General features: G+C 34.3%; 1 long non-coding RNA gene across 1 annotated transcript in view; it reads left to right on the top strand.

Moving 5' to 3' along the window:
• LOC118853001 overlaps positions 1–13,136 on the top strand; it is a 123,366-nt gene extending 110,230 nt beyond the window's left edge. Inside the window, exons 2-3 of the long non-coding RNA XR_005010647.1 lie at positions 3,522–3,708; positions 13,046–13,136. This is a non-coding gene — a long non-coding RNA (uncharacterized LOC118853001). The remainder of the gene's footprint in view (positions 1–3,521; positions 3,709–13,045) is intronic.
• Positions 13,137–14,988: the final 1,852 nt, after the last annotated feature.

Genomic DNA, 14,988 nt, shown 5'->3' with positions numbered 1-14,988 from the left:
ATCTAAAAGAAATAAAATGAAATTAAGGGATGAGAGAGCAACATACTGAGAGAGGGAGATAGGGAGAGATAGAATGAGGTGGATTATCTCGCATAAAGGTGGCAAGAGGAAGCAGTTCTGTGGGAGAAGGGGAGAGGGCAGGTGAGGGGGCAATGAGTGAACCTTGCTCTCATCAGATTTGGCCTGAGGGGGAATACCATACATACTCAGTTAGGTATCTTACCCCACAGGAAAGAAGAGGGAGGAAGATAAAAAAAAATAAAATAAAAGGGGGGGGGGATGATGGAGGGGAGGGCAGATGGCGGTAGAGGTAATCAAAACAAACACTTTGGAAAGGGGACAGGGTCAAGGGAGAAAATTCAATAAAGCGGGATGGGTTGGGAAGGAGCAAAATGTAATTAGCCTTTTACAACCTGAGTATTGTGGAAGGATTATACATAAAGATACATGTGTGGCCTAGGTTGAATTGCTCGACTTCTTAGAGAGGGTGGGTGGGAAGGGAAGAGGGGAGAGAATTTGGAACTCAAAGTTTTAAAATCAGATGTTCAAAAAAAAAAGTTTTTGTATGCAACTAAAAAATAAGATACACAGGCAATGGGGCATAGAAATTTATCTTGCCCTACAAGAAAGGAAGGGAAAAGGGGATGAGAGGGGAGAGGGGTGATAGAGGGGAGGGCTGACTGGGGAACAGGGCAACCAGAATGTAAGCCATCTTGGAGTGGGGGGGAGGGTAGAAATGGGGAGAAAATTTGTAATTCAAACTGTTGTGAAAATCAACGCTGAAAACCAAATATGTTAAATAAATAAATTTAAATTAAAAAAAATACCTCACTGACTTCAGTAATTTAGTGCTCCCAGCTAAGATTCACAAACCATTTTGAAGATATAACATGGCAGCTGTTTGTTAAACACCACTGTTACTTGGTGTGCTCATTCAACTGAAGTAAGAAATCTGCGAGCTCTTATCCAACTCACATTCCAAATAAAACAATCAATTCTGTCCATCACAAAACTTCACTTGCTTATCCTAAATTAAACAAATAATCTATGAATCTGAAATTTCTCTGGATTTAGCTTTTTTCCTACTTAAATGATAGTCTAATGCTTCATAAAGTCAACAAACATTTACTAGGTACTTACTGCATGCCAGGGATTTCACTAATTGCCTGAGATAAAAAGAAATGTAAAATTATTACCTACACTCAAGGACTGCCTCACATTCTAATGCGGAAGACAACATTTAAATAATTAGGTACACACTAGAAATATAGAAAATGGATAGGAAATGATTTTAGAGGGAAAGGCACTGGTAGTTGGAGGAAAAGACTCCTGAAAAAGGCAGAACCTGAGGTAAGTATAAAAGGAAGTAAGGGAAACTAATAGGCAGAGGCAAGAAAGCAAAGTATTCTAAGAAAGGGGTGCAGATAGGGCAAAAACAAAGATACAGTTATAACAACAATCAGGATAGCCCACTGCCACTCAAAACTCTCAAGCTTAAGAGATCTGCCAACTTTGACCTTTCTAGTATTAAAGGACATAGGCATGTACCACCATTCCCAACAACAATTCTTTTTTTCTTAAGATGTATTATTTTTTCGTAGATAGAGGCTGAATGCCATATTTGAGTAACTTCAAGTAGACCGGTATAGTAGTATCATAGAGAGACTGGAGTATTGTAAAATATAAGACTAGAAAGGTAGGAGAGCAGATTAGGAAGGTGATTCTGGTCATCCGTCACCCCTCACTCTTGCCATGTGAACAATCCATCTTTTCTTTCTGTCATAAAATTCCTTGAAAACATCTTTTACTCCCATCCTTCTTCCAAGTTTTTCATTGGTTATATGTTGTAGCCTGCTTATACCTAGCACATGTCTTTTGATTGACCTCTGTGTGATGCTCATTTTGCTTCTTCAAAGGCAATAGTTTTTCAGGTTTCACTGATAACTTGCAAAAAATTTATGCTAAAAGTTGAGGGAGAAGAGTCCTCAATGTGATGGAAAGCTTAGCATCAGTAAAGTACTTACAATTTCTCAAAAGCAATCTAATTCACATTCTTCTTTCTTTTCAACATACATATATATATATATATATATACACACACATCCATACACACATTATATACATATATATGTATATATATATGTGTGTGTGTATATACATACACACACACACACACACACACATATATATATATATATATATGTATACACATACAATTAGTGTTGGGAAAGTTTTATCAGTTGTCCATTTGAATTCATGTTGAAATCTGGACAATAGAAACTCGCCATTTATTTGGTCTTTTTGGTATAGATGGACAAGACATAAATCTTTAAATAATTGTGTGATGGTAAATATGTGGTCTATCATTAAGTATAGTTTGAAAAAGTCTACTTATTCTCTACCAATACCCTAACTAAGAATGCCTTCAATTCATGCATAGATGATCTTAATCAAGTTTTTGAATAGATGGGAAAGTCACTATTTCTTTCACTATTTGTTTGGTATTGATAAGGTTTAAGGTTTGGGTCATTTTTTTTTACTCTATCCCTTTGGTATCTTTTTCTCTTTTTTATACCTTGTGCTTTAAACTCTCAATGCTCTCAAATTGCATCATGTCCAGTATGGGATCTCCTCTGTATGTATATAGTTGATCCAATAGGAATGTTTTTCCCCATCTGTTTTCCTTAGTGGTAATTCTGTCTTTTTTTTTTCTTTACCAGGATTGTTATGTTAAGGTCCAAGTGGACAGTACCACTATCCTTGACAAAAAAAAATGCTGAAATGCTTTGTTTTTGCAACCCCTCCCTCATTTCTCTTCTGTCTGTCTTTCCATTTTTTGTCCTTGAATATCCTTGGAATAGCTTTGTGTACTTAGATTTTTACCATTTTTAAGACAGGCTTTATACTTTTCTGCTTCACTCTGCTTTACAAGAAGACATTGCTTATAATCACTTATCATCATCCCTTATAAGTTTTATAAATGAGTTTATATTCTAACCTTGTGTTACCTTTGAGAGTCATCTTTCTCTATTTGACAAGTAAATCAAATGTTTACTGAATATTGCACTCTCTGGGCTCCCTTAAACTATTTGTTATAGTAAAGAATTAATACTGATATAATTTCTGGATCAAAATATTCAAATTAGTATTGATGTTATTTCTGATTTGTATTTCTTTTTTCATTTTTCAATAGTTTAATTCAGGATTAAATATCTTTAATTGTATGACATAACTTTTTAGTGTTATTTTTATTTTTGCTTATTATAAATTCTGATCTGAGCTCTGAGACTCCAACGGTCTGACTGTACAAAGATAGGTGACATAGGGATGACTCCCATGTTAATAGTAAATCTTTTCCTATCTGCTGAAATGTAGTCAATTTTACTCTGTCATATTCTTTTAGTTCGTACCTGCAATATCTTTTACTTAATCAATGCCTTTTTTTTTAAAGATTGAGTCTCCTTTTCTGACACTGGATGAAATTATTCATGAATTTGATATGAATATTGATTTTTCACCAGAGATTTGACCAGCTCCATTTCCTTCTTGGGTCTGCTTACCTGGTGACGATCCCTATTTCCCAAGGCTTATCATATAATGTTGAACATAGTGCAAGCATCTGATCAGGACAGCCCACTGACACTCAAAACTCTCAAGCTTAAGAGATCTGCCAACTTTGACCTTTCTAGGATTAAAGAACACAGGCAGGTACCACCATTCCCAACAACAATTCTTTTTTCTTAAGATGTATTATTTTTTTCATAGATACCATCTGAGTATATTGGGATCAAAATAATAGTAGAATCACAGATCTAGTGATGGAAGGGACTTTAGATGTCACTTAATGCAACCCTTTCATTTTACAATTAAGGAAATTAAGGCCCAAGAGAAAATTAACTATTTCCCCAAGGTGATGTAGTTATCAGCTAACAGAGATGGAATTTGAACCTGGGACTTCTGATGCTAGAGCCAGTGTCTATCTACAGCACCACAACACCTTATATCTATGATTAGTTTTCTATTGCTCTTGCTTTTTTGGTCATCTTTCTCATGAAAACCTCTACTCAATTCTACTGAAAATGTCTTTGTTTCCAAGAGAAGCTTTGAGTCACTCAATACATGTACTTGAAAACATGTGATTTGAATGAAAATGAGAATCAATTTCCCTAAGTACAGTCCTACAATTAGTGAATTATAACCCACTGTACCCTTCCAACAAATGCATGCACCCTTATAACCCACTGCACACTTCTGACAACATTGTGAAATTAATGTCAATTCATATATATATATACATATATATGTATATATATATATCTATATATATGTATGTATATATATCTATGTATCTATATGTATCTATATCTATGTATCTATATGTATCTATATCTATATCTATCTATCTATATCTATCTATCTATCTGTCTATCTATATATATGTGTGTGTGTATATATATATATATATCTTTGGTCCCTTTCTTTGGACCAAGAAATCTGTAAACTTCTACCCATTGGCTTTTGAATATAGACTAGACTACAATTGTGTTTGGGCTCAAAGGTAACCAGAAGTTTTTGCTCAAACTGAGCAGTAGACAGAATATGAGACCAACAATGGATTGATTCAGCTTATGGCAACAATGTAACTAACATGAAAATAACCACTTGACAGAAAGTAGAAAAAATCTTCTATTAACTGATCCATCATCCTAGATACCACCTGCCTTTTTGATCCTGTTCAAATAAAGCACCATTCATTATTTCTGTGTGGTTAATCTCTATGTATTCAACATAGTAAAAGTTCCATTGTGATTTATTCCAATGCATTAAAACTTGCTCTGTGTTTCCTATTTGAAGTTCCAAAATACAGAAAATTATTCATACACTTTTTGATCTAAAAATAAAACCTCTTTCAAAAGTCTCCTGTCTCCAATTCTCAGTAGAAAATAAACTGTTTCCACAGTGAATAACACAATTTATTCACCATAATAAATATTGGCACATTCAGAAAAACTGTGTGACTTACTTGAACAGTTTTGTTTTCCTTGATATTTTTCTATAAGCCTTTATCTTAGGTTGTTTATACTCTATTACTGTTTATCATCCTCTATGTGCAAAGTGGACTTGTTGTGAACTTTTGGGCTTGTGCTACATTTTTCATATAATGCAGTACTTCAGTTTCCCTAAATGCAAAAACCCCAGCAAATTAATTCTTTTTTAATTAACTTTCATTAATAAAATATATCCATCTACTGCTTCCCCACCAACATATCTTGATATAACTTTGATGCTGACTTTTTAGGAATTTGATTATATTTAATAAATAGAAAACAAGCCTCGTATACCTTCAGATCCTCAGCCAAGTTACAAGTCAACCCACCTACCATGAGGAATGAGGAGAATTAGTTATGTGTTCTACTATTGATTTATAGATTCACCTATATATTAAATAAACATCTATTTTCATAGCATACACATTATTTATGTAAAAAGAAAAAGACACCCTCATATTGTTTATCCTCTAATTAGAGAAGCAGAACATAGAGATATGATGCACTTTGAAAATTATTACACAGTAAGTATGTCAAGTGTAAAATGTTTCAAAATTTAGGAAACTGTAGTTTAATTGATGTGACAATTCCCTAGATCAAAGAAGGCTGCAATTTGTACATAACTTAGTAGAGAATTCGTGAGTATCACTTTGGCCAAAAAAGTTATCAATATGTGATTCATCTGATAGTAAGCAAGTATGAACTTAAGTAGGCTGATCTTGAGATAATGAACATAATAGTAATGTGTTCCTTACCATTCTACCTTGATGGGAACTTCCAGATCTTGTGTTCTACTATATAACACATTCTCCATACTTCAATAAGACTTTGTAGTATGATTTTGGTAGAAGAGGTAGAAGATGAAAGAATAAAGACAATATGCAGCTAAACCAAAATGATGTGTAGTACAGTCTCATTGGAAAGGCATGGGATTAGTCCAAGGAGGACTTGCAATATAATTTGGGTATTGAAGGGATTAATTAGAAATGAATCATAGAGAAGACATTTATGAGATCAGGGTTTATGCCCTGCATATAACAGAAGAGAAAAACTTGAATCTTCAATATACAACCTCCCCTCTTCCCCATAAAAAATAGAGAATAACTGACTAGGAATGTAAATACACACAGGTTAAGGATAATCTAGAAGAAGAAAAGCAAAAAAAATAACATTACAAGAAAATATGCTTACTTTACTGAGCTCAAATACAGAATTCATAGAGATAACCCAAGGTTCATAAGTCTTTCAGAAGATCAAGCCATGACAAAAAACCATAGCACTATAATGAAGGAAATAGTAGAAGAGAACTTACCATAGCTTAACATAAAAATTAACTCCCTATGGAAAGAATCCACATATTACTTCTATGGAAAACAAACAAAAAACCCAACAGCTAGACAGTTTATTTTAAGATGCATAATGGTTAAATTAAAGAATTTAATTTAAAAGAAAAAGCTTTGTAAGTCATCAGGAGAAATATATTCCAATATAAAGGAAAGGACATTCAAATAACAGAAGATTATTCTACATCCACTAGAAAGAGTAGGAAGGAATGGAATAATGTGTGCCAAAAAAGCAGTTGAGCTCAGGATGTAGCCCAGGGTGACCTATCCTGCAAATCTGACCTTAACCTTACGGGACCAAAAAAAGACACTTAATAATAAAGAGAGGTTTGAAAAGTTTTTAGAAGGAAAGCTAGAATTAAAAATATTCTTTCTTCTTTGACACCCCAAACAGAAAGGTAGGAGTGAATGAATGATAAATGTAGGAGGCAAGGACAGCAACTGCAACAAAATGACTACAGAAAGAATAATAAAAGACCTCTCTCAAAATGTACGCAGAGAGGCAAAGTGAAAGTAGAAATTTGGTAAAAGTAACAGTGAAGGCATAGAAAGGGAGTATTATGGATAGAACCTGGAAGTACCCTGCCTAAAGGTGAATGTTTCTTTTGTGGGACTATTTTACAATATAGAAAGGCAAACAAAAGGGGGAAAGCAGAACAGAGGAAGAGAAAAAATGGTGTGTGAAGGTCAAATTCATTGTTATTGATAAGAGAAAGGTGACCTTTGTGGTCTCAGAAAGAGGAGACTGTACAGGAGAGTGGGAGGGGAAGAAAGGGAAAGATTTTAAAAGGAAAGGGGGAAGAAGAGAACATTACTTCAGAGACAAGAGATGGTTCCACTGATGAATGGTCCTATTAGTAAAAAGAGATAATCTGTGAAGAGAGATGAGGCTCTTATATTAGATGAAACTTGGGGGATTTGGTGCTTTAAAAGTCTCCTTGTCCTGGGGTAGTGGGGAATTGGAATTCCTAGGGCCAATGGGCAACTAAAGGAATGGGAGAACAAGGAAGTGAGGAGGAGATTTTCAGGCAGATTTATTAAAAATAAATGGTCAACAAGAGAGGGTAGATCAGTGGTGGGCTGCATTATCAGAATTATGGTTGGGGATGGCCCTATGACAGGGCAGTGTCCTCTTTGATACTCAAATTAATTGACATTATTCAGGGGAAAAATGGAAAAAAGGGGGATCCATGGATGAAGCCCTACAAGACAGTATAGAAGGAAGAGCCTAGATTGGATACTTTGGAAACTTTGATTACATGAACAATGTATAGAAAAGGTAGAGACTAAAGAATTGTAAGGGACATAAAACAGAGAATAAGGATCTAGAGTAAAAAGAAAGTTAAAATAGATAAAGAGGATAGGGAGAAAAATCATTTTTGTAAAGGATGTAAAAATGAAAAGCCAAAACTAAGTAACAGGGCTAGCTGAATAGGAAAATGAAAACATAAGGTGTAAAGGGAAGAGAGCCAGTTGGAACAGGTCCACTTTAAAAAAAGATTAAAGTAAAGTAATTGAAGGAGTGTAGTACTGTTTCTACAGGAGAAGAGGGAACTTGAAACTGAAAGGCTTTTGTACAGACAATGATGCTTTTAGGATAAGAAGGGAGGTAATCAAATATATATAAAAAAACCTTTTATTAAATTATTCTGATAAGACTTTGGTATCAAATTATATATGTAAGTATATACACACAGGCACATACACACACACACACATATATAATATATATACATATATATATTTATATGCACACACATATATAGCCAATATATCTTTACCTCTCTGCCTCTTTGTCTCTCTTTCTGCCTCTGTCTGTCTGTCTGTCTCTCTCATAGTCATTCCTCAATAAAGAAATGGTCAAAGGATATGACACAGTTCTCAAAAGAACTGCATAGCATCACAACATGAAAAATTGCTCCAAATAACTGGTAATAAGAGAAATATAAATTAAGTCAAACCTGATGTTTTACCTCACACCTTGTAAATTAGAAAAAATCACCAAAAAATGGCAACAGTAAATGTTGGGGGAGTGTTAGGGAAAGACAGGTTCACTAAAACATTGTTGGTACATCTGTGAAATTGTATAACCATTTTGGAAAACAATTTGGAATTACGCAAATCAGATGACTAAAATATTCGTACCTTTTGAACCAGAGACTCTATTAATGAGCTTAAGGAAACTAATGAACTAAGGAAACCATTAATAAGCCAAATGTCCCCAAAACTCCAAAATATTTATAAGAGAATGTTTTATGATTGCTAAAAATTGGAAACAAAGTAAATGTCCATCAATTGGAAAATGGCTAAACAAATAGTGACATGTGACTAAAGTGGAATATTACTGTGTTATAAGAAATTAAGTGTGTGATGAATTCATAGTAGAATGGAAAGAGCTGTATGAAATAATGCAGAGCAAAATAGAGTCAGGAAGACAATATACCTGTATTACAAATTACAGCAATGTAAATGGAAAGAACAACTTAAAAAAATCAAAAGTAAATGTAACAAAATAATAAAAATCGAGTAGAACTCAAATAGACAGATATAAGAAGACACCCTAAACCTATCACTTCATGGACTGGGAGTGGGAGGTCTACAGGTGGACCCTTTCAGTCCAACTTTTTTCTGGACTTTTTCAATGTATCAATCAGTTATGCCCCAACCCTTTTTTCATCTCAAAAAATTAGCATTTGTCATATGGGATGGCTCTCTGCGAAATAGAGGGGGAATGGTACATGTGCTAGTATGGTGAGGTGAGAGATAAAATACTAATAAATTCTTATTAAAAATTAAATGAAGAAATGGAGAGAACAGTTTATGCAGGGCCTTGAAAATTAGTTTAGGTTAACTATTATACTGAATAATGGGTTTAAATCATGTGTTTACAGTAGGCTAATCTGAGAATAATATGAGGGATTGGAAAGGAAATCCTTATCAACTAATACGTACTAATGGGTAGTGAGTTGTAGTAGATAACAGTCATAAAGAGCTACTTCAAATGCTGCCTCTGATACACATGGACTGATCACTGGGTAATTCACTTAACCTCTCAGGGCTCTAGGTAATTCCTTAGAAAGTTCTGACCTGCATTGGTAGAGGGAGTTTTCTAATTTAGGAATTGTCTACACCAAAGAAATCACAGGTCCAGCCCCTAAGTATGTATTAAGGCCCTTCCTTATGCAGAATATAACAGCAGTAACTGGGTTTGTGAAGATGAAATTGGATATAGCCTTTGACCTTAGGGAGTGTGTGATCTAACCAGGAAGCTGAGTAAAATGGATGAAATGATGAATTTCCATTTAAGAGACATGAAATTGATTCCTAGATAAAACATTCATTAAGTCGCTAATACTGGACACAAGTCCCCTTTTTCATCAGCAGTTGAGTATGTTGTGTCCCTAAATCTGTTAGGTTGCCAGAAGTCCTGGAAGATTTTGGCCTCAATTTTAGCTCACCAGAATAGATGAATCATAGAAGATAACAAAACCTTTTTTTTTGCTCCAGAGAAAACTATATATTTATTGGGAACTATGAGAATATTTGTTTCAAGGGAACTCTTAACTTAGTAATAACATGTTCACCTCATATAAATCGAACTAGCAAGTATATGGTCCATGTATTAACCCGGTCATTCTTAAGTTAACATATATCATTAATGAGTTTTATTTTTTAAAGCAACAACATTAGCAATAATACTGAAGAGATAAGGTGCATAATTATTTCTATCAAGAAGACAGCACAGAATTTCCTCTCTTGGGTCTAACAGGCCTATTATAACTGGAGAAAGACTTCTCAACTCCCAGCACAAGGTGAATGAAATGAAGGAAAGGGAGAGGAGGGAGAAAGGAAAATAGAGAGGTAAAGCAATACCACATTTCTGTTTCCTGGCTTAGATCGAGACAAAAAACACAGGTCAGTAAAAAAGGCCAGGAGGGTCACCCAAAATTTACCTGGGCCACCAGAATGAGGAGGGGGAGAAAAATATAAGAGCAGAGTGACCAGGCACATTTTCCTTCAACAGTACAATTCTGTCTGAACCAGAGAAGGATAGAAGGGAAGGTCAAAGGCCAGAACTCCAGAAGACCTGCTTAATTTTCAAAAAACAAGGTCCCTTGTTCAGTTGTAGATCTGCTCATCACTACACTTCTAAAGGTAACCCAATGCCCATGCATATTTGAAAATTGAAAGGTATTCATTGTGTATATAACACAGAAAAGTATCACAGAAAGTGATACCCATCATCTTACCAACCACATTTTCAAAGTGAGAGGAAGTGAAGACACTTACAAACATCCTTGGTTTAACATCCCTAGGCCCCAGATGTCTCATCTGTAAAACGGAGGGGCTGGACTAAATCAGAGGTCAGAAAACTATAGCCCAGAGAGCCAAATGTAACCAGCCTCCTGTTTTTATTAGGCCCTCAAGCAGGGCCCCCTGCATCATATTTTAAAATAATAATAATACACAGCATTCTGGGCTCACAGTACGAAAGTCATTTGGGTTAGCTATTCCTCCTACCTTTTGTCCCCTGAAAATGTGATAAGCATGCTACCTATGATTTTTTTCCAAGTCATTATTAAAATTGTTTACCGGCATAGAACCAAACACAGATTGTTATGACACTCCACTGAAGACTTCTTTTCAAGTTGACAGCAAATTGTTAATGGATGATTGTTCTGAGAGAAACTACTTGCCTAGTCATGAATCCATCTAATTGTTCTACAATCTCTCCATCATTTCCATAAGAATAGCATGAGATATTAAAAATATACTTTTTCTAAAATCAAAACAACATATCTATGACATTCCCCAAATTTGCTAATTTAATGATACTAAAGACAAGTAGATGGAGGGCTGGACCTGAAGCCAGGGAGACTCATCTTCTTGATTTCCAATTTGGCCTCAGATACTTCCTAGCCATGTGACCCTGGGCAAGTGACATAGCTCTGTTTGCCTCAGTTCCTTATTTGTAAAATGACTTGGAGAAGGAAATGGCAAACCACTACAGTCTCTTTCCCAAGAAAACCCCAAATGGGGTCATAGAGAGTCAGCCACAACTGAAATCACTGAACGACACAATGAAAAAAAAACCAACAAAAATAATATTATAGCAAGAAATACAGTTTATCTCTCGTAACTTAATCTTTTTAAAGTCAGGTTTTTCTTCTTAACTTTTGCTTCCTTACTTAGGTGGCCACTAAAGCATATCTTTAGTAACACATTCTAGAACTCTCACAGTAATTAAAGTCAAACATTAGCCTCTTCTCTTTCATAAAAATCAGAACTTCTGCAATTCTATGGTACTTCCCTTATTCTAGACATTATTTCAGATATCATACACACTGGTTCTGTAATCATATTTGGCAGTTTCTTTTTCTTCTCAGTATCAAAGGATATACTTCATCTGTTATAAGTGGCTCAGATCACCCTTAGTAGCCTGGCACTTAAAGATTATTAGAGAAAGTGCCTCATTCTTGGAAAAAGGTGAATAAGGCCAGAATTGGAATCTAAGAAAGTATAAGCCAGGCTCTATTAGGAACCTATGCTTGTTAGACTGTCAAAATCAAAGGGAATAAGATAAATGAGAAGCCATATGCAGGAATAAAAACATATTCCACAAGTTGATATCATATCAGGGGATAGGATACAGAAAGTGTTCATAAATTGACTATTTGACTCGACCTATTCTCTCTGTTTGGGCCCCTTGTGGTAGTTGTGTATGTTCATCATCTCACATTAGGTTGATCACAGCATTACGGATGAGATCAACTCTCCTGACTCAGTCACGTTGGATCAAACTGTGGACTTAAACAATAGTAAGACCATTGGAAGCATAATGAAATTTCTTGTATATATATATACACATATACATATATATACACATATATATGTATATCTGTGTATGCACACATACACACACATTTGTATATATATATATATATATATATATATATATATATATATATATATATATATATATACACATATATATGTATATCTGTGTATGCACACATACACACACATATATTTTACCATACAAGGATTGGACCAGCTAAGATCAGAGTGTATCATCCATCTACAGGGTGGCTCCATCGTAATTATTTTTTGATCACTCACTCACTCACTCACTCACATACACACACACACAAACACACACACACAAACACACACACACAAAATCAGTTCACTGATTCCAATTCTCTACTTTTACAGATAAGCAAAATGATTCTCAGAGAGCAGATGACTCATGGCAGAGCACAAATTTGAACCCACATCTTCTCACTTCAGGTCTAATAATCTTTCCCTATTCCATTCCAGCAAGCCTAAGATATAGAATGGCTTGTTCTTAATGCATGGTGTAATAAATACAGACAGAAGAGAACAAAACATCAAAGATTAATTGAAGGTATTACTATTGGAATTAGTGTCATTAGACTGGTTTGTAGCTCTGAAAGCTCTGATGGAAGAAACATGTTATAAGAGAACTACCTTTCACAGAACCATTCATAAGGCAATATCCTTAGTAGAATTTATGATTCTTTTAAAATCAGAATTATACATATACTAAAATTATATTCCAACAATTCTTTTGATTTTTATACATATATTTGGAAGCAATGGTTTCATGTAGGCTTTTTTTGTTTTTGATAGGCACATATGCATAAAGATACTGTGTCAAAGTGCAGCGTTGGACTTAAAATCAGAAAGGCTTGGCATCAGATCCTGCCCCTGACCCTCATTAGCTATGTGAGTATATGCAAGTAAATAAATTTCTTTGGGCCTCATTTTCTTCATCTGAAAAAGAAGAATAATTATATCTACAGTTAGTACTTTATTGTGGTTGCTATATGGGTCAAATTAAGTAATGAAAATAAAATACTTTGCAAAATTTTAAATACCATGTAGACAATAATTATTATTATACATGACTAACTTGAAAGGCCATGTATCTGGAAGGTTATTGATCTTCTGTGATCATTGAAACTAATAGTCATTGGCTGTCCTTAAAAATGGCTATAATTCAAGATTTTCTGGGAAACCAGAAAGTGCTGCCTGGTCAGACCACTGTGTAGAGAACAGTGGACAGAATGATGCTGTCTTTTCTAACATGTTCAATGACAATTATTTAATTGATCTTAGTTGCCCTGTATACGATAGAGTGGATGTCCATAAGGCTCAGGAGAGCTCCCTGGTCATCATATAAAAATTTAGATATCTCCATGACAAATCAAGTCAAATATTCCCAGAAAGAAGACATTTGGGGCTTAAGATTAATCCTAAAGAATACCTTCAAAAGCATAAAATGGCTAAACAAATGAAAGAGCATATGGAGGGCCTAAATAACCTGATCACAGAAAAATGAAATAGGAATGACTATGAAGAACTACCAAATTGGATAGTTAGGTTACTTCTGATATTGATGGATTGACAGGATAATTTTATCAAACTCTAAATAATAATAATGCCAACACTACTATTTCCACTAAATATTCTCAAAAATTGAGAAAGTATGCTGCAGATTAATTTTATGAAACAAACATATTTCCAATATCTAATCTAGGGAAGAATAAAGCATAGAAGGAGATCTGTGAATAAGTATCATTTAAGAACATTGATTCAAAAAGTTTAAATAATATGCCATTAAATGGACTACAGAAATTCTTTGAAGAAATAATTCATCATGTCCAAGTTGGATTTACAGTAAGTAGAAAGGATGGTTCAAAAGTCAGAAAACAATGACAATTGTTAATCAAATCAAAATAATCTAATTTACAGATGATTATCTTAATGTATGTGTAAAAAAGCCTTTCACAAAGTACAACAGTCATTTATACCAGAAAAACAAACAAAAAGCCCTACAAAGTTTAAGTATCTATGGACCATTTTAATATAAATAGGTTGTCTATGTAAAATGAAAAGCACAGATTGTATGTGATCTAGATATACTAGAATGTTTCGTCCCTAAAGTAACCAGGAAAAACAAGGCTATCTCCTCTCTCCATTATTATATATCTCTGGAAATGCTAACAATAGTGTTAAAATGAAAGAAAGAAATGAAAAGAGAAAGATAGGAAAAGAGGAGCTAAATTTATATTTGCTTTTGACAGACAGTTTATTTAGAAAATTCCAGGGAATCAGAAAAGATGCTAACCAAAATAATTAATAGCTTCAGCAAAGTTGTAGGATAGGAAAAAAAAAAAAAACAAACAAACCTCTCAACCTCCAAAAATTTTGAAGCCAGATTTCTAAATAATAATAACAAAATCCAAGAGTAGCAGAAGGGTAAATCTCATTCAAGAAGACTACGAAGTGAATAATATATTTGGATATCATTCCTTCAGAACATCAAAGTACCTGTAGAAATTCAAATACATAGTACTTCCTAAAGGAATGACGAATTTAAATAGCTGGGGTTATATTCAGTGCTTATGACTGGACCATGGCAATGTAATATAAATGACAATATTATTAAAGTTTCCATTTAAATGCCATATCAGTCAAATTGTGTTGAGAGCTCTGGTCACATTCATTGAGTAAGGTGCTATTAGCTTAAACAGTAGGTGATGGCTTTTCTTCCTTGCTAGGCCAATATA

Source organism: Trichosurus vulpecula, chromosome 6, assembly GCF_011100635.1.
Source record: "Trichosurus vulpecula isolate mTriVul1 chromosome 6, mTriVul1.pri, whole genome shotgun sequence".
In the NCBI taxonomy this organism is placed as follows: Eukaryota; Metazoa; Chordata; class Mammalia; order Diprotodontia; family Phalangeridae; genus Trichosurus; species Trichosurus vulpecula.
The sequence above is the reverse complement of the archived record's forward strand: the minus strand, read 5'-3'. Positions and strand labels throughout refer to the sequence as shown.